General features: G+C 45.4%; 1 protein-coding gene and 1 pseudogene across 3 annotated transcripts in view; both read left to right on the top strand.

The window, feature by feature from the left end:
• The window catches only part of LOC148542524 (urotensin-2 receptor-like), a 130396-nt gene that overhangs the window by 4342 nt on the left and 99597 nt on the right, over positions 1 to 26457 (top strand). For 2 of the 3 annotated variants that reach the window (XM_088468484.1, XM_088468482.1), the window contains exon 2: positions 3095 to 3246. The exons of the other annotated variant lie outside the window; for it this stretch is intronic. The gene's annotated coding sequence lies outside the window, so the exon portion shown is untranslated. The remainder of the gene's footprint in view (positions 1 to 3094; positions 3247 to 26457) is intronic. 3 annotated transcript variants of the gene reach the window in all.
• LOC148542525 (RNA-binding protein 7 pseudogene) lies at positions 18077 to 20561 on the top strand (annotated as a pseudogene).

Below are 26457 nucleotides of genomic sequence, written 5' to 3'. Positions count from 1 at the left end.
ATATATATATCTATGGGATTTCTCATAAGGAACACCCCAAGTCCCTTAGTTTTGGGAATAATAGAATCCCATAAAAAATAGTTTATTACATCTGTTAGTACCAATTTCCACACAGCTATAAATATGTGTGACATGGTGGACAATATGACTTCCTTAATGTGCATAATAGAGACACTCAGGTATAGGGCTGTAAGAAAGAACATACCACACCAAGGGGGAGATATAAGAAAACTGGGAGAGATATAAAATTGGAGAAAAATATCACCAAGCAGCTCCTAACTGTCAATTTTCAAACACAGCCTGTGAAGTGACAGTTAGGAGCTGATTGGTTGGTGCTATTTATCTCCAATTTTATCTCTCTCCAAGCTTTATTAAATCTCCCCCTAAATCCTTTGCTTATTTTAAGTACATTCCTTATAACACCTCCTCCAAATGGATTCTATAAATTCTAACTGTTTCTCCAAACACCACCTCCATCTGCTTTACATTGCTCTCTCTAACATAACACATCTTCCAACTGCTCCCTATAATACCTCCCCTAACAACCACCAGCTGCTGGAATGGCTCCTCTGTACTGTACAAACTTCATTACCAGCTAGAACCTGCAAACCATTGCCACAGAAAGATAGCTATATAACAGGGACAAAGGAAGAGCATCATTAAAATACCATGATTTGATTTGTAATGTAGTATTTTGTTGTTTTCATTTTTCTTTACAGGACTGCTGTAACAACCAATTAGGCAGAATAACGATATTCCCATCTCAGTCCTGTTTAAGGGGCAGCATAGAAGTGATTTTATATAGATTTTTGTAACTACTTTTTATCTTTTTATTTTTCTTTTATTATTAGGTCCTAGGGACAGTAGAAGTGATCTTGCCAATCTGCAAATACACCAAATGGCTATGTCAGTGTATTGGACAGAGTGGCAAGATCACCTATAAGTATGGGCAAGCTAGGCACTGATCTTGTTGGTTGGCTTTTGGGCCCATATGTGGCCAGCGTTTGTTAAAATATATGGTAATAGTCACAGAGCAAAGTAAATAATGATTCTGGGGCCTATTCATCATCGGCGGCTGTATAGCCTCCGATGATTAAGTATTGAACTTGCTGCGAGGGATAGTTTACATACACAGGAGCAATTCATTTTTGCTCCAGTGTGGGGAGAGCTGCTCCAAAAAGCAGCTGTCCCCTTGGTTACACATGCGCACTGCCACCGGGGAGTCCATGAGAAGGCAGCAGAGGGATCCGCTCGGATCCCTCTTTGCATCCCCGGAACTTCTTCCCATAGGCAGGAGCGGGGCTACGAGAGCAAGCGCAGTCTGAAGATGGCGCTTGTTCTCGGAAGCAAACTCCAAAATCATTCAGTTTTCAGAGTTGACTGAATATCAGCAGTTGCCCCGTAAATGAAATATGTGGAAACTAGTGTTTCCGCATGGTTACCAGGCCATTTATCGATGATGAATAGGCCCCACAGTGAGTGGAGAAGCCCGTGGAGGAGAAGCAGGTGGGTTGCGATGGGGGCGGGGGCCTAGCAAGCCGCGTCATTAAGCCCTGCCCCTTTCTTAGCAAATTGTCATGATTGGTGCTAATTTAAATAGGGGCAGGGCTACATGACGCTATACCTGAATAATTGCGTCATTAAGCCCTGCCCCCTACACGGGGACTTGCAATCGCCGCGGAAATTCTCCCCATTCTGCCCACTTCTCTAGGAAGTGGGCAGTATGCGGGAGAAGTGCCTACCCTTCCAGGGATGCGGGTGGTTACCCTAACAAACGTGAGTCTCCCGCGAATTCCGGGAGGGTAGGCAAGTATGTACATCCTAATCAGTGTAAGATGTGGGAGAATAAGACTTTTTAAACCTAACCATTGTTAGAGGTTATTAAAGTGCACCAATTAACTAAAAAATGGTGGAGGCAGCCATTTTGGAAACTGAACAAATATTCTTGAGAAACTTTAATGCAAGTTCATCTCTAACTAGTACCTCATAAATATTTCTTATGCTTCATGGCTGCCTTTGAAAATATATAAAAAGCTTTCTTGTGAATCGTTTAACTGCCTTTTTATGAAAATTGGTTCACTTTAAACACCCACCTATTTCATCAGGCATTATAAAACCAACAGCAAAAATAATACAGACTGTGAATCAGATTTATCAAAGGGTGAAGAGCTTTATTACCTATTTTCATGGGCAAAAAGGCTTATTTCTCTTCACCCATACAATACAACGACGGAGGCTTTCCCAAGCCTTGACAGCAGTGCCTGTACTGTATAATGTACTGTAGCAATACCTGCTCTATTATCACCATTTCTGAATAGAGAATATTTTTACTTTTGGTGCTAAAACTATCAGTCTTACCTCCTGTATTATCAGTATTACCTCTTGTATTATCAGTATTACCTCCTGTATTATCAGTCTTACCTCCTGTATTATCAGTATTACCTCCTGTATTATCAGTATTACCTCCTGTATTATCAGTCTTACCTCCTGTATTATCAGTATTATCTCTTGTATTATCAGTATTACCTCCTGTATTATCAGTCTCACCTCCTGTATTATCTAGGTTGTACTGATAAATAAATGTCCAAGGATGTTTTTTATATGAAACTTCTGGTCTGAAATAAAACTACATGACTGCTTAACCCTCTCAGTGTCAGAGACAGTGCTGAGAAGCAAATGCTTTATTGGGTATTTCCATTCAATACTGTCTGTATACTTTTTGTTCACTACAATGTTATGGAGACATGGTCCTATTTAACAACATCTTAATATGGCTATGTAATGGCAGGCGGGCCTGATCTGTGTCAGATTTGGAATACAGGTATATAAATAATTAAATATGTGTGGCCAACTGTGAAAAGATGCAGATCTACAGATTAACTCTAGTAACATGTCAGATATAAAATCAGAAGCAGTGAACCACTCTCTGCATATATTCCCCATCAGATGTTCACTGGAATCAGCAATAAGTTTGGGCATATATTACGTGCAATTTCCATGGATAATTAGAATGTTGTCAGTGTCTAAGTATTGTATAGAATTTATTATATAAGAAGTTCCATGGCCAGTCCACAGCTATCTCTCTCCTCTGCAGGTGCCTCCACCTTTAGCTCAATTTCTCCCTGGCAATCAGCATCCTGGAGATGGTGTTTACACCTACTGTAATCCTATTGGTTGTCTGAGCAGTCCAAGCTGGAGGTGTCTGCAGAGAAAGTCCAAGTTCTTCAAAGGCCAAGTTTTTTACAGGTAAAAATTACCTTTATTTACTTATTACATTGATTGGGTTACCTTAAGTTTTATTGTAAGTCTGAGAGTGGACATCACCTGTTGAGACAAATCAGTATCAAGACTGGAAAGATAGTTTGGCCAGATCGGGGACTCTTACAGTGGGAGCACTAGAAGACTGTCCGTATTACAGTTCTAGTCATGTCTGTGTGGTATGTTAAATGGATTAATTATGTAAGTGACAACAGATTTATTTATATACACACACTATAAATAGCTATTCTCTCTGTCAGGTGTCTGAAAGTCACACTATCAGAATCTTCTCTGGATTTATAACTATGGGTTATGTTTCATATATCTTTTCTACCTGCTAAAATGCACATTTCAGTAGACATAATGGGCTTGATGCAGAGCTAGAGATATGCAAGTTTACATAATACATCTCGCGTGAAATCGCTCTGGGCATGCACAGAAAGGGTATCCAGTCTATAGATCTACAGTAAACCTTTTGACCATATCGACCATTTGTACCTGTCGACCTTCTTACATGTCTACCTTTAGTGTGTCGACCTATTGTCCCTGTCGACCTTTTGTCACTGTCGACCTATTGCCTGTCTAACATCTGGTTTCTATCTAGACATTGTCTACCTTTTTACTGTAGATCTATCAATCCATAACCCACAGAAAGTGGGCACACATATATGCTCCTATGCAGACTTACGCAATACAACCACTTATACCTGCCTGCATCTGGATAGCTAAGACAGGGGAGGATAGGTGCGTTCTCCTAGAGGCAGGTTGTGTTTATACAAATAGGGCTCATACAGACCTACAGAAACAGGTATATAAGGTGAAAATAAGTCAGAAATTGTCTATTTTATAAAAGCAGCTGTTGAATTTCAAATGGTTTCACACAGAGCCGGATTTAGACCTCATGGGGCCCTAGGCAAGATACACATTTTGGGCCCCCATCCCTCAAACAATCCATATTATATATATCAATGGGAATAATTCCCTCATTATTCTGTTGTGTGTGTGTGTATATATATATATATATATATATATATATATAAAATAATCTAGTGACATTGTAAAAACTGTGCATATATCCAGTAGGTGTCAATAGGGCAAGATACATATATTTATATATTTATAGTGTGTATATGATATGAATATGTGCATCTTGCCCTACTGACACCTACTGTGATATATGCAGTTTTTACAGTTTCTTGCAGGCAGCTCATCAGAGTAATACCCTACCTGCCTGGCCTTGTTAGGTGCTGCTTCTAATGGATGGCTGACCTGGCAGGCTGGCAGAGTGGCTGCTTTGGCGGGCCGCAGCCGGAGCTACTTGGAGTAGCTGGGACAGGGCAGCGGGCGGCGCAGTGGTAAACGCAGGATTTTGAAGGGAGGGTTTCCAAATACTTTGTTACAGAACCCATAACCCTGCAACATACACATTATTGTGTAGTTCAAGTGTTTTCATTATAATATATAGGGGCATATGTATCAAAGCTTGATGTGAGATAAAATTGTGAGATATATATCACCAACCAATCAGCTTCTAACTTACATTTTGCTGGCTGTGTTTAAGAAATGATAGTTTGGAACTGATTGGTTGGTGATATATATTTCACAATTTTATCTCACATCAAGCTTTGATATATATGCCCCATAATGAGCAAAATCAGATAGCACTCAGGAATCCTCAGCGATAATGAAAGAACGCTGACACAGATAGTAGGATCGACGTTTTAGAGAGTGAATTTTTTTTTAATTGAGGGTTCCTGAGTGCCATCTGATTTTGCACATTACATTTATTTTATTGGGAAGACACATGGAAATGTTGCATTATTTGAACCAGGGGAGTGCCAGGCAGTTTGGATATATTATGTATAATAGCTATGCCCTCTCAGACACACACATACACTTCTCTTTCACTTAAAAACACGCATCTAAATAAACCACAGCCACCATCATTTATTAAAGACGCCCTAACCGAATGAAGATAATGGAGAGAGGAAGGGAGAGAAGGACCCATACATAATACTGCTACATTTTTATATTTTGACTGCATACTTGTTGAGTTGCACACACACTCACCTCTCAAATAAAACACATCCACCATCATTTATTCAGCAAATAGGCCACCATCATTTATTAATGCAAGTTACAAGCCACCATTATTTATTAAGGCGTGCCCCCCCCCTCCCCCGGCACCCATTGACATGCAAGTGAGGCATACACCTACATTGGCTATCGGGACATCAGTGATGGTCTCACCCGGCCAACATACTTTATTAAAGACTACCTCCTCCCCAGCATCCCTCAACATACGAGACACACCCGGCCAGCTCTGTCTGAAAGCTCCATGAGAGAACTCACTGCCTGAGAAGAACTGCGCTCTGCCGCTGTAGCTCCCCCTCTATTCTGGCAGCGGGCAGCCTCTCAATGTAAATATAAGGAGACAGCTGCCAGCAGAAAAAAAAACGTCCGATGCACTGCGATGGATCGACGGGTAAGGGGGTATTCTACCTGCGTGTGCGTATGCTGCAGGCCCGATGACGGTGAGCCGGCATCACTCTTCTCTCCTGCGCAGGCGGCCCCAACACACCTTGACTGCACACACACTCTCCCAGAGAGCACTGTGCAGTCTGCAGACAGCGGCACGGGACCGCGTGACGTCATGACATCACGCGGTACTCACGCAGTGCTACTCTTCGAGCGCTTTCATCGGACGGATTTCTTAGGGCAAAGGGGCCCATCCACGGCCCCTTGGGTCCCACCGGGCCCTAGGCGAGCACCTAGGTTGCCTAATGGGAAATCCGGCCCTGGTTTCACAGGCCTTTACCAATCATGTACAGACTTATACATCTCTATGGATTATATGTTGTAGGTCCTGATTGCTAGAACGGGATCCCGCCGCCCCTGCCCAGCTCCGTCCGCCGGATACAGTAGCTTTTGTGTGACTGCATGAACTCTAGGTCACGCAGCGCACTAGTCTCACTGCTCTGAAAGATTCGGGGAGACAGCTGATTTTTGGACCAGCTTTCTCTGTGCCGTCACCAAAACCACACATTCATTAGGCCACATTTTTTGTCAAGAGCCAATTAACTTTCCAGTATGTTTTTGGATTAAGGTAGTAAACCAGGATCCTTGGGGGAAACCCTCAGAAATGCAGGGAGAACAATTAAACTCCAAGCACTGTGAGGCAGCAAAATAGACCACTGTGCCACCATGTTGAGAATGAGCTTGCAGCTACTGTATGCTAACACTGGCAAAATAAAGTATTACTCACATGTTACTTACAGATAATTAACTAACTGTTTATTTATTTATTGACACTTATTAGCACTGTGTCTTGCTGTAATTTGGAAGCAGGGAATACTTCCTTGTTAAATAAGTGCAACTTCACATTATTAACATACGATATCCTCATGTACAAATCATAATATATTATATAAAGGTTTGGCAAAGAGCCAATAAAATTGGTTTGACTGATACCCCTTTTACACTGGAGCTAAAACCCGGGTTATTGCAGGGTTAACCTGGGTAGCTCCTTGGTGTAAAAGGGGAGAGGGTTGGATCGCCGGGTCTAGTGACCCGGTAATCCAACCCAGGTAACTAGCAGGGATTAACACGGGAGTAACCCGTGAAACCCTGCAGTGTGAACGGCGTGCTCCGGGTCACGATGACCTGGAGCACGCCGCATCCTAGCCGATTGGTCCGGTTTCAGTGGCGCTTGGAGATAACGTCATTTCCAAGTTTCCACTTCAATGCCGAAAAAGACGGATCTATGCAGACCCGGCTCCGGTGTGAACGGCGCCGACTCGGGAAGACGCTGGGTCGGCGCCGGCTAAATTCCGGATCTGCTCCTGATTGGAACCCTGTTCCAACTCCGGGTCAGACACGGAATTTAGGTTTAAAAGTGGTATGAGTCTATTTGTTACTGAGGACATGTGTCTATATAACATTATATTTTATACAGTGGTCTAGTATAAACCAGGACACAATCTAATGAGATTTGCTTGAGTGTGTCCATGTGCTATTGAACACACGCGTATGCATATATTTGTCTGAATTAATTAATATGTGATCCATAACTAACATCTACAGTATGTAATAGGACTCTTCTCACTTAACACCAAAGAGAAAGTTGTCACATTATGTAATATGAACACATACACTGACATCAATTGATACAATTAGAACAATTTGAATGTGTTATGTACAGGGCCGCTCCAGGCGTCTGAGCACCATGTGCCGGCCCGGTACGCTGCGCACGACCGAAATTGGGGGCGTGGCCTCAATACCATAGGCCACACCCCCTACATGACGTTATTTGGAGGCGTGCCCGCATGACACGCCTCCAAGTAACATCAGGCTGGGGGTAAAGCCCAGCCCTCCGTCACTGGCTGGGCTTCCCCCAGCCCTCTCCCATCTATGAATGGATGCCGCACGCATGCGCGCTGCATCCATTCACACTCTGGGGGTCTGGCGGTGTGGGTCCCCAACCTCCCGATTTCACCACCCGCGGGCCACTTCGGCCCACAGGTGGAACAGCACAGTATTGCCCCGCTGAAATCGGGATTTTGGGGAGGGGTGCGCCCTCTATGGGTGGCGCCGCTGTTCAACCGCACTGGTCGAACACCCCTAGAGCCGGCCCTGGTTATGTAACAACTTTAAAAAGTATCACTCCCATAAAAAGTATCATTCCTATATGAGTCAGTATTATAAGAAACTCCACTCTTTGTGAATCAGTACACGATTAATAGGAAGCTTTCAGTCTACTATATATCTGTGATATTTATATTCTTACATTGAATGATCTGATAATTATTTATGATAATACAACGGTGGTACCTTCTTTTGAAATCACGGAATCGCATCCATTTGTGAATATTGACACTTGAATAAACATAATATAGATGGAATAATTGACAGCAGTGCTCAGCAATTTGAATCACTTTATTTAATTTCTATAAACACCATCTTTCTATATTTTTTACCTTATATTTCGCTCCCTTTCTATTTTATGTATTTATCTTGACATCTATATATGAACTTTGTCATTGTTTGCCAGTGTAATATTTAAAGCATATCCAATAAATTAAGATTTTATGCATTAATTCTTTTTGGAGATAGAGTGCACCAATATAACTGATTTTCTTTTCTCTTTTTCCTTTTGAACATATGTATTGAATCAGTTGGTAGCACCACCATATTTCCTGACTATACTCAGAGTGGTAATTACTCTCTACTTGTAATATTTTGGGTGAAAAAAACTCCTATTTGCTATCATTACAACATAATACGTGCGGGAAGACCTTTCTTTCTTTTTTGACTTATTATATAGGTAAACAATATTTTTTCTTTAAAAAGCCCTCCTAGGTAGATGCAGCCGATATATTCCATCTTTACCCTCTGTATACTGATAAAATATTTAGAAAAGGAACAGACAGTGGCTCCTCCATCTTACATACCTAAATGATATTAGCAATACATATACATGTAGGCACAATAATATTATTATTAAAGAGTTCTATTGATTTAAATTAAATGTCCTTGCTGCTCGTCAATTTGCTCATCAATTTCCCATGTGTACATAAAACTGAAAAATAAAATAATAAACGTCAGAAAAAGTTTATAACAAAAATGTTATATTATTATGCTGACACAGAACGCTGTGCTGACTTCTTAATTATTATTGTGTTCTAAACATTGTTTTCTCTAATCTAGTGCACCAATTACACTGTGTACGTACATGATTCATGGACTCATATATAGCATGATGATTATACAGGATGTTTACAACACGCTGAAATATAAGAAGCGCTTTACAGAAAATATGTAATCATTCACATCAGGCCCTACCCCAATGGATGTTACAATCTATATGAGATGGAAACAAACGTAAGTGATGTTTCATGCCACAATATCCTGTGGAGATGCATAGCGCAAGGTCCCTTAATTGAATCTCCCCCATTATTTCTGAAATATGTTGTCTCATCATGTATACAGTATGATGAGATTAACACTAGTGTTTCTTGTTTGAGCCCATACACATGTACAGTATCAACATATTCTCAGGAACCAAGTCAATATAGAATTTTTTTTTCAATTTACTAAAAAATGCAAATAAATATGTATACAACTACGGAGCATATTTATCATTAAAGGGCCGATCCCATGGACAAGCAGGATTCTTTATCGCCATGGTAAATACCTTATCTCCTAGCTGCACCAGTAACACTGACCCAGAGCCAGTAAGGGTTAACTTACCTTCTTGTTGCCGGGTATAAGTAGTTGTGCACATGCATGTACAGTACTGGCTCGCCTATACGTAGTTGGGCACATGCATGTACAGTACTGGCTCGTCTATACGTAGTTGGGCACATGCATGTACAGTACTGGCTCGCCTATACGTAGTTGGGCACATGCATGTACAGTACTGGCTCGCCTATACGTTGTTGGGCACATGCATGTACAGTACTGGCTCGCCTATACGTAGTTGGGAACATGCATGTACAGTACTGGCTCGCCTATACGTAGTTGGGAACATGCATGTACAGTACTGGCTCGCCTATACGTAGTTGGGCACATGCATGTACAGTACTGGCTCGCCTATACGTTGTTGGGCACATGCATGTACAGTACTGGCTCGCCTATATGTAGTTGGGCACATGCATGTACAGTACTGGCTCGCCTATACGTAGTTGGGCACATGCATGTACAGTACTGGCTCGCCTATACGTAGTTGTGCACATGCATGTACAGTCAGAGCCGTAACTAGACTTTTTGGTGCCCTGTGCCAGAAAGAGCATTGGCGTCCCCCTCATTTTTCAAAGGGACATAATGCATCCAAAAAAGGGCCATGGCTTCATGGGGAAGGGCCAGGGAAGAGATAGGGGAGGCCAGGAGATGCTGGGGATGAAATAAGAGGAAGCTACAAGTGAGAATGACAATAAACAGAAATTAGTCAGGCCCAAACAGCGCCCCCTGACCTGTGGTGCCCTGTGCGATGGCACCAGCCGCACTACCCTAGCTACGGCCCTGTGTACAGTACTGGCTCGCCTATACGTAGTTGTGCACATGCATGTACAGCACTGGCTCGCCAGTTTACATATGCACAGAAGAACTTAAATACAGTTGTGGCCTTCAGTTCCGCTATTGCAAAAATGTATAAAAACTAGGGGTGAGCGGGTTCGGATTTCTGAAATCCGAACCCCCCCGAGCCCCCCCGATCCGAGTCCGATCCGAGTCAGGCTCGACTTTTCCCGCCTGACTCGGATCTGAAATCGAGGCAAAACGTCATCATCCCGCCTTCCGAGTCTCGCGGGTTTTGGATCCTATATAAGGTACCCGCGTCGGCGCCATTTTCTCACTCGGCTGTGGACAGTGAAGAGGGAGGGTGGGAGTTAGGGCTGTGTAGTGTAGTGTAGTGTAGTGTAGTGCTGCTGTTGTCCACTACTTCAAAGTCCATAGGGGCTGGCTGTGTTGTCCTGTGCTGCTGTTGTTAATAGGGGCTGTGTCCACTACTTCAAAGTCCATAGGGGCTGGCTGGACTGTGTTGTGCAGTCAGTTCTCCATAGGGGCTGTGTCCACTCCAAAGTCCTGTGCAGTGTCCCAGACCTAAAGGGGTGCTGTAGTGTTGTCCAGGGGGTGCTCTGTCCATCAGGGGTGCTCCCCCCAAGTGCTAAAAAAATAATATATTTTCTGTGTTTGTGAATTGTGTGCGCAGTAGCCGCACGTGCATCAACAAAGTAGTGCCAAGCGTGCGCCTGTGTCATAAGTAAAGGGCCGGCTGGCTTGACCGTTAAAGGGTGCTGTAACCCCCGAAAGTACACTCCAGTCCAAACCAAAAAAAAATTATTTTCTGTGTTTGTGAATTGTGTGCGCAGTAGCCGCACGTGCATCAACAAAGTAGTGCCAAGCGTGCGCCTGTGTCATAAGTAAAGGGCCGGCTGGCTTGACCGTTAAGGGTGCTGTAACCCCCGAAAGTACACTCCAGTCCAAACCAAAAAAAAAATTATTTTCTGTGTTTGTGAATTGTGTGCGCAGTAGCCGCAGGTGCATCAACAAAGTAGTGCCAAGCGTGCGCCTCTGTCATAAGTAAAGGGCCGGCTGGCTTGACCGTTAAGGGTGCTGTAACCCCCGAAAGTACACTCCAGTCCAAACCAAAAAAAAAATTATTTTCTGTGTTTGTGAATTGTGTGCGCAGTAGCCGCACGTGCATCAACAAAGTAGTGCCAAGCGTGCGCCTGTGTCATAAGTAAAGGGCCGGCTGGCTTGACCGTTAAGGGTGCTGTAACCCCCGAAAGTACACTCCAGTCCAAACCAAAAAAAAAATTATTTTCTGTGTTTGTGAATTGTGTGCGCAGTAGCCGCACGTGCATCAACAAAGTAGAGCCAAGCGTGCGCCTGTGTCATAAGTAAAGGGCCGGCTGGCTTGACCGTTAAGGGTGCTGTAACCCCCGAAAGTACACTCCAGTCCAAACCAAAAAAAAAATTATTTTCTGTGTTTGTGAATTGTGTGCGCAGTAGCCGCACGTGCATCAACAAAGTAGTGCCAAGCGTGCACCTGTGTCATAAGTAAAGGGCCGGCTGGCTTGACCGTTAAGGGTGCTGTAACCCCCGAAAGTACACTCCAGTCCAAACCAAAAAAAAAATTATTTTCTGTGTTTGTGAATTGTGTGCGCAGTAGCCGCACGTGCATCAACAAAGTAGTGCCAAGCGTGCACCTGTGTCATAAGTAAAGGGCCGGCTGGCTTGACCGTTAAGGGTGCTGTAACCCCCGAAAGTACACTCCAGTCCAAACCAAAAAAAAAATTATTTTCTGTGTTTGTGAATTGTGTGCGCAGTAGCCGCACGTGCATCAACAAAGTAGTGCCAAGCGTGCGCCTGTGTCATAAGTAAAGGGCCGGCTGGCTTGACCGTTAAAGGGTGCTGTAACCCCCGAAAGTACACTCCAGTCCAAACCAAAAAAAAAATATTTTCTGTGTTTGTGAATTGTGTGCGCAGTAGCCGCACGTGCATCAACAAAGTAGTGCCAAGCGTGCGCCTGTGTCATAAGTAAAGGGCCGGCTGGCTTGACCGTTAAGGGTGCTGTAACCCCCGAAAGTACACTCCAGTCCAAACCAAAAAAAAAATTATTTTCTGTGTTTGTGAATTGTGTGCGCAGTAGCCGCACGTGCGTCAACAAAGTAGTGCCAAGCGTGCGCCTGTGTCATAAGTAAAGGGCCGGCTGGCTTGACCGTTAAGGGTGCTGTAACCCCCGAAAGTACACTCCAGTCCAAACCAAAAAAAAAATTATTTTCTGTATTTGTGAATTGTGTGCGCAGTAGCCGCACGTGCATCAACAAAGTAGTGCCAAGCGTGCGCCTGTGTCATAAGTAAAGGGCCGGCTGGCTTGACCGTTAAGGGTGCTGTAACCCCCGAAAGTACACTCCAGTCCAAACCAAAAAAAAAATTATTTTCTGTGTTTGTGAATTGTGTGCGCAGTAGCCGCACGTGCATCAACAAAGTAGTGCCAAGCGTGCGCCTGTGTCATAAGTAAAGGGCCGGCTGGCTTGACCGTTAAGGGTGCTGTAACCCCCGAAAGTACACTCCAGTCCAAACCAAAAAAAAAATTATTTTCTGTGTTTGTGAATTGTGTGCGCAGTAGCCGCACGTGCATCAACAAAGTAGTGCCAAGCGTGCGCCTGTGTCATAAGTAAAGGGCCGGCTGGCTTGACCGTTAAAGGGTGCTGTAACCCCCAAAGTACACTCCAGTCCAAACCAAAAAAAAAATAATTTTCTGTGTTTGTGAATTGTGTGCGCAGTAGCCACACGTGCATCAACAAAGTAGTGCCAAGCGTGCGCCTGTGTCATAAGTAAAGGGCCGGCTGGCTTGACCGTTAAAGGGTGCTGTAACCCCCGAAAGTACACTCCAGTCCAAACCAAAAAAAAATTATTTTCTGTGTTTGTGAATTGTGTGCGCAGTAGCCGCACGTGCATCAACAAAGTAGTGCCAAGCGTGCACCTGTGTCATAAGTAAAGGGCCGGCTGGCTTGACCGTTAAAGGGTGCTGTAACCCCCGAAAGTACACTCCAGTCCAAACCAAAAAAAAATTATTTTCTGTGTTTGTGAATTGTGTGCGCAGTAGCCGCACGTGCATCAACAAAGTAGTGCCAAGCGTGCACCTGTGTCATAAGTAAAGGGCCGGCTGGCTTGACCGTTAAAGGGTGCTCTAACCCCCGAAAGTACACTCCAGTCCAAACCAAAAAAAAATTATTTTCTGTGTTTGTGAATTGTGTGCGCAGTAGCCGCACGTGCATCAACAAAGTAGTGCCAAGCGTGCGCCTGTGTCATAAGTAAAGGGCCGGCTGGCTTGACCGTTAAAGGGTGCTGTAACCCCCGAAAGTACACTCCAGTCCAAACCAAAAAAAAATTATTTTCTGTGTTTGTGAATTGTGTGCGCAGTAGCCGCACGTGCATCAACAAAGTAGTGCCAAGCGTGCGCCTGTGTCATAAGTAAAGGGCCGGCTGGCTTGACCGTTAAAGGGTGCTGTAACCCACAAAGTACACTCCAGTCCAAACCAAAAAAAAAATTATTTTCTGTGTTTAGCCGCACGTATATATCAAATCGATATAACATAAATGGAGGACCAAACTTTCTCCGATAAAAATAAAATAGAGAAAGATCAAGAACCACTTCCTCCTAGTGCTGAAGCTGCTGCCACTAGTCATGACATAGACGATAACATGCCATCAACGTCGTCTGCCAAGGCCGATGCCCAATGTCATAGTAGAGGGCACATACAATCCCAAATGGCAAAGTTCAGGAAAATGACCTTGAAAAAGACATTTAAATCAGCTGAAGAGAAACGTAAACTTGCCAATATGCCATTTACGACACGGAGTGGCAAGGAACGGCTAAGGTCGATCCCTAGTATGTTCATGACTAGTGGTTCAGCTTCACATGACGATGGAAGCCCTCCTCCCACTAAAAAAATCAAAAGAGTTAAGCTGGCAAAAGCACAGCGAAGAACTGTGCTTTCTAAGAAGATATCACAAATCCCCAAGGAGAGTCCAAGTGTGGTGGTGGTTGCGATGCCTGACCTTCCCAGCACTGGACGGGAAGAGGTGGCTCTTTCCACCATTTGCACGCCCCCTGCAAGTGCTGAAAGGAGCACCCACAGTCCACTTGCTGATATGCAAATTGAAGATGTCACTGTTGAAGTACAACAGGATGAGGATACTGGTGTAGCTGGCGCTGAGGAGGAAGTTGGCGAGGAGGATTCTGATGGTGATGTGGTTTGTGTAAATCAGGCTCCGGGGGAGACAGTTGTTGTCCGTGGGATGAAAAAGCCCATCACGGTCATGCCTGGGCAGAAGACCAAACATTCCACCTCTTTGGTCTGGCAATATTTCTATCCAAATCCGGACAACAACTGTCTTGCCATATGTACCATATGTAAAGGTGAAATAAGTAGGGGTAGGGACGTCAACCACCTAGGAACATCCTCCCTTATACGGCACCTGCAGCGCGTTCATAAAAAGTTACTGTCAAGTTCAGAAACTTTGGCTAAGACCGTAAGCAGTCCAGGGACACCTAAATCCCGTTGTCCTGTTGTATCCAAGCGCCTGCAAACCACACCGTCAACTCCCTCCTCGTCAATTTCCTCCTTAGTCAGGATCGGAAGTAGTCCTGCAGGCCATGTCACTGGCATGACTGACTCTCCTATCCGGGATTCCTCTGGAGGATCCTGCATTGCTACGCCTACTGCTGCCGCTGCTGCTGTTGCTGCTGCTGGGAGTCGTTCATCATCCCAGAGAGGAAGTAGGAACACCACTACTTTTACTAAACAATTGACCCTCCAACAGTCCTTAGCGAGGAGGATGAAGTACGACAGCAGTCATCCTGAAGCAAAACGTATAACTGAGGCCTTGACTGCTATGTTGGTGTTAGACGTGCGTCCGGTATCCGCCATTAGTGCAGTGGGATTTAGACAATTGATGGAGGTAGTGTGTCCCCGGTTCCAAATCCCGTTTAGATTCCACTTCACTAGGCAGGCGATACCGAGACTGTACAGAAACGTCAGAAAAAGTGTCCTCAGTGTCCTGAAAAATGCCGTTGTACACAATGTCCACTTAACCACGGACATGTGGACAAGTGGAACAGGGCAGACTAAGGACTATATGACTGTGACAGCCCACTGGGTAGATGTATCACCTTACGCAGCAACAGCAGCAGCGTCACCAGTAGCAGCATCTCAGAAATGCCAGCTCGTTACAAGGCAGGCTACGCTGTGTATCACCGGTTCCAGTAAGAGGCACACCGCCGACAACCTCTTAGAGAAACTGAGGGAAATCATCGCCCAGTGGCTTACCCCACTTAGACTCTCCTGGGGATTTGTGATATCTGACAACGCCACCAATATTGTGCGGGCATTACATCTGGGCAAATTCCAGCACGTCCCATGTTTTGCTCACACAATAAACTTGGTGGTGCAGAATTTTCTGAAAAGCGACAGGGGCGTGCAGGAGACGCTTTGGGTGGCCCGAAAAATTTCTGGCCACTTTCGCCATTCAGCGACTGCGTGCCGAAGACTGGAGCGCCAGCAAACACTCTTGAACCTGCCCCGCCATCACCTGAAGCAAGAGGTTGTGACGCGGTGGAACTCAACCCTCTATATGCTTCAGAGGATGGAGGAGCAGCAAAAGGCCATACAAGCCTATACATCCACCTATGACATAGGCAAAGGAGGGGGTATGCACCTGACTCAAGCGCAGTGGAGACTGATTTCCGTGTTGTGCAAGGTTCTCCAGCCCTTCGAACTTGCCACACGTGAAGTCAGTTCAGACACTGCCAGCTTGAGTCAGGTCATTCCCCTCATCAGGCTTTTGCAGAAGCAGCTGGAGAAAGTGAAGGAGGAGCTAAGATGGAGCGATTCCGCTCGGCATGTGGGACTTGTGGATGAAGCCCTTCATTCGCTTTGCCAGGATTCCAGGGTGGTCAATCTGTTGAAATCAGACCACTACGTTTTGGCCACCGTGCTCGATCCTAGGTTTAAAGCCTATGTGGTGTCTCTCTTTCCGGCCGACACAAGCCTGCAGAGGTGCAAAGACCTGCTGGTGAACACACTGTCAGCTGAAGCGGAACGTGACACATCAACGGCTCCTTCTTCATTTTCTCCTGCAACTGGGGCTGCCAGGAAAAAACTTAGGTATCCTAAGCAACCCGCTGGCGGTGATGCAGGGCAGGCAGGACCAAGTTTGGACATCTGGTCCGGACTGAAGGACCTGGCAACAATTTCTGACATGTCTACTGTCACTGCATATGATACTGTCACCATTGACAGAATGGTGGAGGATTACATCGGTGACAGCATCCAAGTAGGCATGGCAGACAGTCCATACCTGTACTGGCAGGAAAAAGAGGCAATTTGGAGGCCCCTGTACAAACTGGCTCTATTTTACCTGAGTTGCCCCCCCTCCAGTGTGTACTCCGAAAGAGTGTTTAGTGCAGCCGGGAACCTTGTCAGCGAAAGGCGTAGGAGGTTGCTTCCACAGAATGTGGAGAAGATGATGTTCATCAAAATGAATTATCAGCTCTTCCAGGGAGACCAGCCTCCAGAAGGTACAGAGGGACCTGTGGTGGTGGATTCAAGTGGGGACGAGTTAATACTTTGTGAGGATGAGGATGTACACACTGAAGAGGGTGAGGAATCGGTGGATGAGGAGGATGAGGATGACATCTTGCCTCCATAGAGCCAGTTTGTGCAGGGACACATTAATTGCCAGCTTGTTTTGTGGGGGCCCAAACGAACCAATCATTTCAGCCACAGTTGTGTGGCAGACCCTGGCGCTGAAATGATTGGTTTGTTAAAGTGTGCATGTCCTGTTTATACAACATAAGGGTGGGTGGGAGGGCCCAAGGACAATTCCATCTTGCACCTCTTTTTTTTCTTTGCATTATGTACAGTTTGGGGCCTAGTTTTTCAAACTGCCATCCTGTCTGCCACTGCAGTTTCACGCCTAGATGGGTCACGTGTTTGTGCCGCCCACTCGTGTCGCTTAGCATAGTCATCCAGCTACCTCGGTGCAACGTTTTGGACATAAAAACACTATTGTGAGGTGTGAGGTGTTCAGAATAGACTGGAAATGAGTGGAAATTAAGGTTATTGAGGTTAATAATAGCATAGGAGCAGAAAAACCTACAAATTCTGTGATTTTAGCTGTTTTTATGCTTTTTTTAAAAAAAATACAGATCCAAAACACAAAACCCAGAACCCAAAACACGGAAGGGTGGTTTTGGCAAAACCAATCCAGATCCAAAACACGAAGAAAGATCCAGATCCAAAACCAAAACACAAAACACGAAAAGTGGCCGGTGCACACCCCTAATAAAAACAGATTACATATATTTCAATAATAAAAAAATAAACAAAATTGAAGGATGTTAATCTGTTATTGACATTTTGAAATGGCAGTAACAGAATAGGCAAAGCAGTGTCTCAAGTACTGCAGTGACATTTATTATATATGGGAAACATGGCGAATCTTTACAACTAATCGGTGGCAATAGAAATACTAAATGTATCATTCTTATTTTTATTATGATGTTTTATTTATATGCCACCACAACAGGGGAACTGGACATTTACAAAAAGACAGAAATCATTATAGTCAATTTCGCAAAATTACAAATATACTGTAGGGAGCTGATTTTCGGCGTTCCGCTAATACAGCGTTCTTCAATGATATCAATGTTCATTATTTTCAGCACATGCTCCATTCCTTCATGCATTTTCTTTGGGTTATTTGTATGGCCACGTCACCACCTGGTGACAAAGGGCCTACATCAGAGATGTACACTAATGCCACCGCTGTGGCAAACTTGTACGCAGTGGCTCTACGAAAATATACAGATATCGCAGCCACCAGGATTTGTAATGAGGCACCCCCTCTGGCAGCTTCACAAATCCAGGCGACTGCGTGCAAAGACACAGCATCAGTCACAGATCAGCCGATTATCAGAGCTCTGAGTAATCCTATGGTTAATCAGAATGGGTGCGGGAACAGGGACACCGGAGCTATTTTTACTACATACGTCAGTGGTCCCAAACTTTTTAAAATCAAAGCACCCTAGAGCATACATGCCTACTCTCCCGGGAATCGCGGGAGGCTCCCGATTTTTCGAGTAACCCCCAGCGATCCCGGAAGAGTAGGCATATCTCCCGCATCCCGCCCACTTCCTAGTGAAGTGGGCAGGATGGGGAGATTTTACCTTAAATTATGGGGTCCGTCGGGAAGGGGCGGGGCTAAATTAAGCAAATCACGTCATTTAGCCCCGCCCCCTCTTCACGGACCCGCGAATCACGGGGGGTTTCTGTAAAGGGGGCGGGGCCTAATGCCATCTATTGTCTGGCCCGGCCCCCGAAGAGGAGAGCAGCAGGTCCCCTCCTGCTGCTCCCGGAAAGCTGCCCAGCAAAGTAGGTAAGTATGCCCTAGAGTATCGGCATTGTTTTCACGGCACCCCTAAGCCAAAAGTTTCTTAGTGAGAAATTCAGAATAAAATGTAGTGCAGTAGTACAATGAAGTAAATTGTGCTGACCTGTCAGCCTTAGGTTTGGTTATATAGTGGTGGACAGGTTTGTGCTTCTGTTTGTGCACATATTTACATTACATTGACCATAAAGAATTTGATTTGGTGCTGGACCACCAACCTGAGACACCCCTGCAAGTGTCCCGAGGCACCCCAGGGTGCCTCGGTGCACAGTTTGGGAACCACTGACATACAGAATTGCAGTTGCAGGCTAAAAAGGTTGGGACAAGCCTGCGTCCCAAACAAGCCTGCGACCATTTGTGATGCCCACAAATGGTCCCTGCCTGTCAATCACTTTGAGAATAAATCCTCACTGCAAGCGTCAACGGTAATGAAATTTACCGCATGTGCAGTGCAACTCAGATGCATGCGTAGATAGTCACTCGGAAATATCAGCATTGTGTCTATCTCTGAATCAGGACCAAAGTTTATACCTAATATTTTTTTTTTGTCCATGTACTGTACATATTGTACAAATTTCTCTTCATTACATGCATTAGAACTGACTTTAGAGTAGGGGTGTGCACCGGCCACTTTTGGTATTTTGGTTTTGGATCTTTCTTCATGTTTTGTATCTGGATTGGATTTGCCAAAACCACCCTTTCCGGGTTTTGTGTTTTGTGTTTTGGATCTGTATTTTTTTGGAAAAAAGCATAAAAACAGCTAAAATCACAGAATTTGAGTTTTTTACGCTATTATTAACCTCAATAACATTCATTTCCACTAATTTCCATTCTATTGTGAACACCTCACAATATTGTTTTTAGGCCAAAAGGTTGCACCGATGTAGCTGGATGACTATGCTAAGGGACACAAGTGGGTGGCACAAACACGTGATCCATCTAGGAGTGGCACTGCAGTGGCAGACAGGATGGCAGTTTGAAAAACTAGGCCCCAAAAGGCGCTGCGCAGTGACTTATAGCGTCACCCATCGACTGCTGCTGCTGGGCACACAAGACGGGACTCCGGAGAGAGATGGCGCCGCCGAGCCTGATAGGACGCTGTTCGTGGGTAACAGACCCCATGCCACCGAGGAGATCTTGTTCGAGCTGTTTCTGCAGGCTGGTTCTGCAATTAACGTTAAAATTCCAAAGGACAAGGATGGAAAGTCAAAACAATTTGCTTTTGTCAATTTCAAACATGAGGAGTCTGTTTCCTATAGAATGAGTTTGTAAATGGAATCAAACTCTTTGGGAGGCCGCTGAAAATTCAATTCAGATCAGGAAGCAGCCATAGCTTTGCATAAGCAAATAGCGCAGCCTACTCACCACATGGAAATGGCAGTTTTACTGGAAACAGTCCATCAACACATAACCGCAGGCATGATGGCAATGGGGAGTTCACAAAATACTCTGAACTTTCACCTCCTGTTTCAAACTATCAAAGATCTTACTATTCTCTGGACAATCTTCAAAGACAAGCAATGATTAATAACTTCTATAGGTCGGAAACCCCTCATGGATCCAGCACAGCAATGATGGCCCAACCCAGTTACTCGCCATCACATTATCCGCCTCACCAAAGTCGGCACAGTCACGGATCCGATCATTCTCCCCCACACAGATATGATTCTTCTTCCAGCCACCGATCCAGTAGAAGCCATAGCTCTCATCCTTGTCAAAAGGAGAGTTACCACAGTAGCAGAGACGCATACTAGAGAGGAGGTCAGGAGGAGCACTATCATGGCACTGATGGCTGGAGTCCAAACCAGAGAAAAGAGCCTAGGTGGCATTCATGTCGCCACTAATCTGTCACGGTCATGTCTACTTTTCACTGGATCTTTGTTTGGCCAGAAGTCTCTCTTCTTTTACCTCTACGCAAAACAAAAAAAATTTCCTTGAGCTGTTAGGTGTCCTCTAAAGGACCAGAGAATAAAGCTGCAAAATATTAATCTAGTATTATGGGCAGATGGTTATATTCTCACATTTATTTTTTTTATGGCTCACATTGTGGGGGTTTTAAACAAGTTTTTTTTTTTTTTTTAAATAGTTTATTTTTAATTAGAACATATAAGACATACACAATATAAGCCTTCAGATAAGAAGAAGTAAAACATCTTGTGTCATATACCCATCTGAAAGATATAATGACTTTAGTACCATTGTACAGTATCAATGTTTTAGTTAGTTTGGGCCCCCACAAAACAAGCTGGCAATTAATCTGTCCCTGCACAAACTGGCTCTACAAAAGCAAGATGTCATGACAGGTGTGCCGATGACAGTGACAGGTGTGCAGATGACAATGACAGGTGTGCTAATGACAGTGACAGGTGTGCCGATGACAGTGACAGGTGTGGCTAACACACACACAAAAAAAAATGTTTTTTTTATTTTATTTTTTTTCAGGCAGCAGCCCTTGACAGACAGCAGCACAGCACCCCTGCGCAACTACGCCGATGACAGTGACAGGTGTGGCTAACACACACACAAAGAAAAATATATATTTTTTTCACTCTGGGGGTGGGTGAAGACGAGCACTCCTGAAGGACAGAGCACCCTCTGGACAATATGGACAACAGTAGCCAGCCAGCCCCTATATGGACAACAGTAGCCTGCCAGCCACTATATGGACAACAGTAGCCAGCCAACCCCTATATGGACAACAGTAACCAGCTAGCCCCTATATGGACAACAGTAACCAGCCAGCCCCTATATGGACAACAGTAGCCAGCCAGCTACTATATGGACAACAGTAGCCAGCCAGCCACTATATGGACAACAGTAGCCAGCCAGTCACTATATGGACAACAGTAGCCAGCCAGTCACTATATGGACAACAGTAGCCAGCCCCTATGGTCAGTGGCAGCGGCAACAAATCCCAGCTCCCTCCCTGTGCACACTCCACAGCCGGAATGAAAAATGGCGGCGATCGCGGGACCTTTCATAGAATCTAAAAACAACGAGAATCCGACAGCGGGATGATGCCGTTTTGCCTTGAATTCAGATCCAAGCCAGGCGGGAGACCCCGAGCCGGCTCGGATCTGGACTCGGATCAGGGAGCTCGGGGGGGGGGTTCGGATTTAAAAAATCTGAACCCGCTTATCCCTACTTTAGAGTGCTCTAAGTGCTGTAGGGACACTTTCATTGTAGTAACAGTCTTGTAATTAAGTGGAGAAAATAAGAGCTTACATTTTATAGGTGATGCGGATAATCAGCAGCAGTAACCCTTTCATAAGGCATATTCAATTGGGGGCGAGAAAAGCTAAAAATTCTGCACCTGTGAGGTTTATCCTGCAGGTGCGGGATTTTTGCTATTCAAATAGGTGCGTGTTTTTTTCTATTTTGAGCCCCGGGAGTTTTTTATTCTCGTACCTCCAGAGCTAGTGTGATTTTTTTTCTAAAATCGTTAATTTTAGGAAAAATCAGTGGGACTTGCTATGGGACCCTAGTGGCACCCCCCCCCCTTAGGACTAATTAAGCAATTGTAAGTTTCCAATTTGCTTAATTAATCCTTAATTACTCACCTTACGAAGTGCTGTCTTCTGTATCCAGTGTCGGGACCCGGACTCCTGCAGCAGCGGTGAGTATGTAGTGTGTGTGAGTGTGTATGAGTGAGTATGAGTGAGTGTGTGTGTACCCCCCCCAAGTTCAGTGTGCCCCCCCCCGGAATGGGCACTGGGAGAGCTACATCTCCTAGCAGCCCTTGCCCCTCCCACCAGCCCCTGGAGTCTCCCAGCAGCCCTCTCTCCAATGAGAAGATGGAGGGGAGGCCACTGGAAGCTGCAGAGACATCCCCCCCCCCCCCCCCCCCCCGGGCAGGTAAGTGCAGAATTTTTTTTTTTTTTTTACGCTGGTAGGGGTTTCAGGGCTGAAAACCCTGTGACCAGCCCTATTGACACAATTTCTTCACTGGCAAGAGGGCTTTCCACCCTTTAATACATCTGCACATTCAGCCACTTTCCACTAAGAAAACCTATTCCTCAGAGATGAAAAAACTCATCATAACTAAATGCCAATATTCAAACAGCAAGCAGGTTACTAGGCAGTGTTATTTATCTACTCATTTTATAGACAGTTAATACATGGGAGAGGCCTCAGTGGTGCAGGGTAATTTATGTATTCCCAAAAGACAGTAAGATGATCTTATCTATATTGTTAAACACTATTCTGCTGCCTACTGCTGGAAAATCATACCCTCCAACATTTTGCAGGTAAAAAACGGTACATGGGCGTGGCCACTGGAAAAAGGGGCGTGTCCATGGGTACTGTACATTGGAGAAGCTGGTGCATATTGCTGGCTGTTTGTTTTGAGTGCCTACAAATATGAATATATATATATATTTACATGATTTATATCACGGGGTGTTTATTATTTATTTACATTATTATATGTAAATAGTGGGGCGGGCGGGTGGACTACCTACCTCTCTAGGGGAGCAAGTGCATTGTGATTGTGCACTGGTTTCCCTACAGCCGCCGAGGAGTTGCAGCAGCAGTAGCTCTCAGCCTCGCAGTGAGTCATTGTCTCACGGGATGATGACGTCATCATCTCGCGAGACTTTGACTGGAGAAGGTCCTCGGCAGCCTGCTGCAAGAAACAGCTGAGCTGACTGAGAGAACACGGAGGTAGGAGCCGCCTGTCACTTAGCAGCGCTGCGGGAGTCTGGGTTCCCGCAGCGCTGCTATCTGGTCTTTTTACTAACCCGGTACAAACGGTACAGCCCCTGTTTGCCGGTACAGACCGTTAAAAAACGGTACTGTACCGGCTAAATCGGTATAGTTGGAGGGTCTGGAAAATTAGGAGTGTATTTACTAAAGTGAGAGTTTTTAGACGTGGAGATGTTGCCCATGGCAACCAATCAGATTCTACTTATCATTTAACTAGAACCTTCTAGAAGATAATAGCTAGAATCTGATTGGGTGCTGTGGGCAACATCTCCACTTCTAAAAACTCTCACTTTAGTAAATATACCCCTTAGTATATATAAGAGGTGTTCCTACTTCCTAAGCTGTTTACTTGTGGTCTGCATATGAAGTGCACCAATATATTTTGCAATGATCCTGTAGTAGTTTGTGATCTCTCTAACCCTGAGCTCACCAGCTGGCAGAGAAAGTGGCTCATGGCGTCTAACACTTAACGTCCCAATAGTTACAAATGTCAGAAATGTCTATAGGGTATGTAGTTATGTTGCAGCCGCCGGTCACAATCCCGACAGCAGAATGCCGGCTAGGAATTAATGACAGGCGTCGAGATACCGACACCTGTCATAACCCCGATGCCGGAATCCAGGATGACGCGGGCCTGAACGAGGTAAGTACGGGCGCCCATCCTCTTAGCCACGGGAGAGGGGGTTAAGTTTAGGGCACCCCAGGGGGACTTAGGGTTAGGCACCCCAATGGGAGGGTTAGGGTGAGGCTAGGGGAAGGAGGGGTTAGGGTTAGGCACCCCCGGGGGGAGGTTAGGGTTAGGCACCCCCCCGGGAGGGTTAGGTTTAGGGTGCGGGGAGGGGGAGTTAGGTTTAGGCACACCTGGGGGGAGGTTAGAGTTAGGTACCCCTAAAGGAGGGTTATGGGGGGAGAGGGGGAGGTTTAGGGTACTTACCTCACGCTGTCAGGATTTCCTCCTGTCGGGCTCACAGTGTCGGGATTTCAACCGGATAAACAGCTGCCGGCATTACAATCCCATTCCGTCTTTGAGTATAATATTTATTTGCTGTATTTTGCATTCTTTCATGGGTTTGTTGTATAAAATGACTACTGAAGTCATAGGGATTGTGCACCTGTCATGTTTTATCATTTATATTATTATTACATCCTTTTCTAGAATTTTTTACAATTTTCCCACTTTACTTAGTAGGAAATTCATCCCAGTTCAGGTCCATTTGCTTCCTCTGAGCCAGAACTGCTGTCCCCATGGAAATGTATGCTGTCTCTCAAATCAGTTGAATACATTTTATTGGGCCAGTAAATATAGTCATCACAGCCTTTTTTCTGTCTTGCACCCGTTTAGATCAATAGTAAATCTAATAGGATTTTATGCCTGTTTAACTTTTTCATCTTGCTTAGTGTGGGGAAATGTATACCTCTCAGTATCCGTGAGTGACAGACAGTTTATGACTTATTAATGTGGACCCTGTTCTTTTTGTGGGTTGTGTGATTTGTTTTAAGTAGAAAACTCTAAGCTCTGCATCTGAAAATAAGCTAGGCATTCAAAGAATAAATTACTTCAATCTTATTCATAACACAGCTCATGGGATTATTACCAACTGCAGGTCACTTAGGGTCACCTTACAAGAGCAAGACACAGCTCATCATATATATATTGCAAGTCCAGTAGTGCGGCACTCTCCGGTCTTATGCTGGTAAAGAAATAACGCGACGCATATTTGCAAGTTGTCAGCATTTCGGTTGTATTTCAACCCGTCACCAGAACACAGAAAATAAAGTACATACTGGTGTCTTCTGTGTCCTGATGATGGTTTGAAATAAACCCTAAACGTTGACAACTTGCAAATATGTGTTGAGTTATTTCTTTACAAACATAAGACTGAGAAGTGCCGCATTTGCTATTTACCGCTAATTGTGTGCGCCACAGCGATTTCTACTCATGTAGATGGGAGTACTGACCCTGTTTGATAATATATATAAACAACACATACACAGATATATATATAACCACAGATAAAATCCCTATACTACTCACCTGTGAGGCGCCGGCATCAGGCCCCCAAGCCACGCGCCAGGCCTGCACGTCGCCGCACCCATTACGTCATCAGCCGGCGTCATGCACAGTGTATATTAGAGATGAGCGGTTCGGATTCTGTGGAATCCGAACCGCTCCGAACATAGGGGTTCCGAGTCCACCCGAGCGCTGTTCGGGTGTTCCCCGCCTGACTCGGATCCCCGTTCGGGGCCGAACGGCGGCCACCTGATGACGGATTCTCACTAGGGAATCCGACATAAGGGCTCCTCGAGTGTAGGGCAGACCGCTGTGATAGCGGTCTGCCCTACACAGAACAAACACACAGCCGCCAGCGGCAGCTGTGTGTTTGTTACAACAGCCAATGAGAGTCACACAGACTCTCATTGGCTGCTGCATGGAGGGAGCGGGCTGAAGCTCACTCAGGAGCTCCGTTTTCCGTCTCCCCCCTCGTCGCGTGGTAGCAGAGCGGACGGCGCGGGAGCGGGGATTCAGGTAAGATTTTTATTTTTTTTGTGTGTAAGGACCGGGGGCGCTACTGGGGGGCACAGCTACTGGGGGGCACTACTGGGGGGGTCTGCTACTTGGGGGGGCATACTACTGGGGGGCATTCTACTGGGGGGCCTGCTACTGGGGGGGGCATACTACTGGGGGGGCCATACTACTGGGGGGGCCTGCTACTGGGGGGGCCTGCTACTGGGGGGCATAATACTGGGGGGGCATACTACTGGGGGGGCTGTTACTGGGGGGGCTGCTACTGGGGGGCATACTACTGGGGGGCCTGCTACTGGGGGGGTCTGCAACTTGGGGGGGCATACTACTGGGGGGGCCTGCTACTGGGGGGCATAATACTGGGGGCCTGCTACTGAGGGGCCTGCTACTGGTGGGAACTGCTACTGGGGGGCCTACTACTGGGGGGCCATACTACTGGAGGGGCCATTCTACTTGGGGGCCATACTACTGGGGGGGCTATACTACTGGGGGGGCATACTACTGGGGGGCAT

This window comes from Taudactylus pleione, unplaced genomic scaffold, assembly GCF_031769625.1.
Source record: "Taudactylus pleione unplaced genomic scaffold, aTauple2 ptg000012l, whole genome shotgun sequence".
NCBI lineage: Eukaryota > Metazoa > Chordata > Amphibia > Anura > Myobatrachidae > Taudactylus > Taudactylus pleione.
Note: the sequence above shows the minus strand (reverse complement) of the source record. Positions and strands in the feature narration are given on the sequence as shown.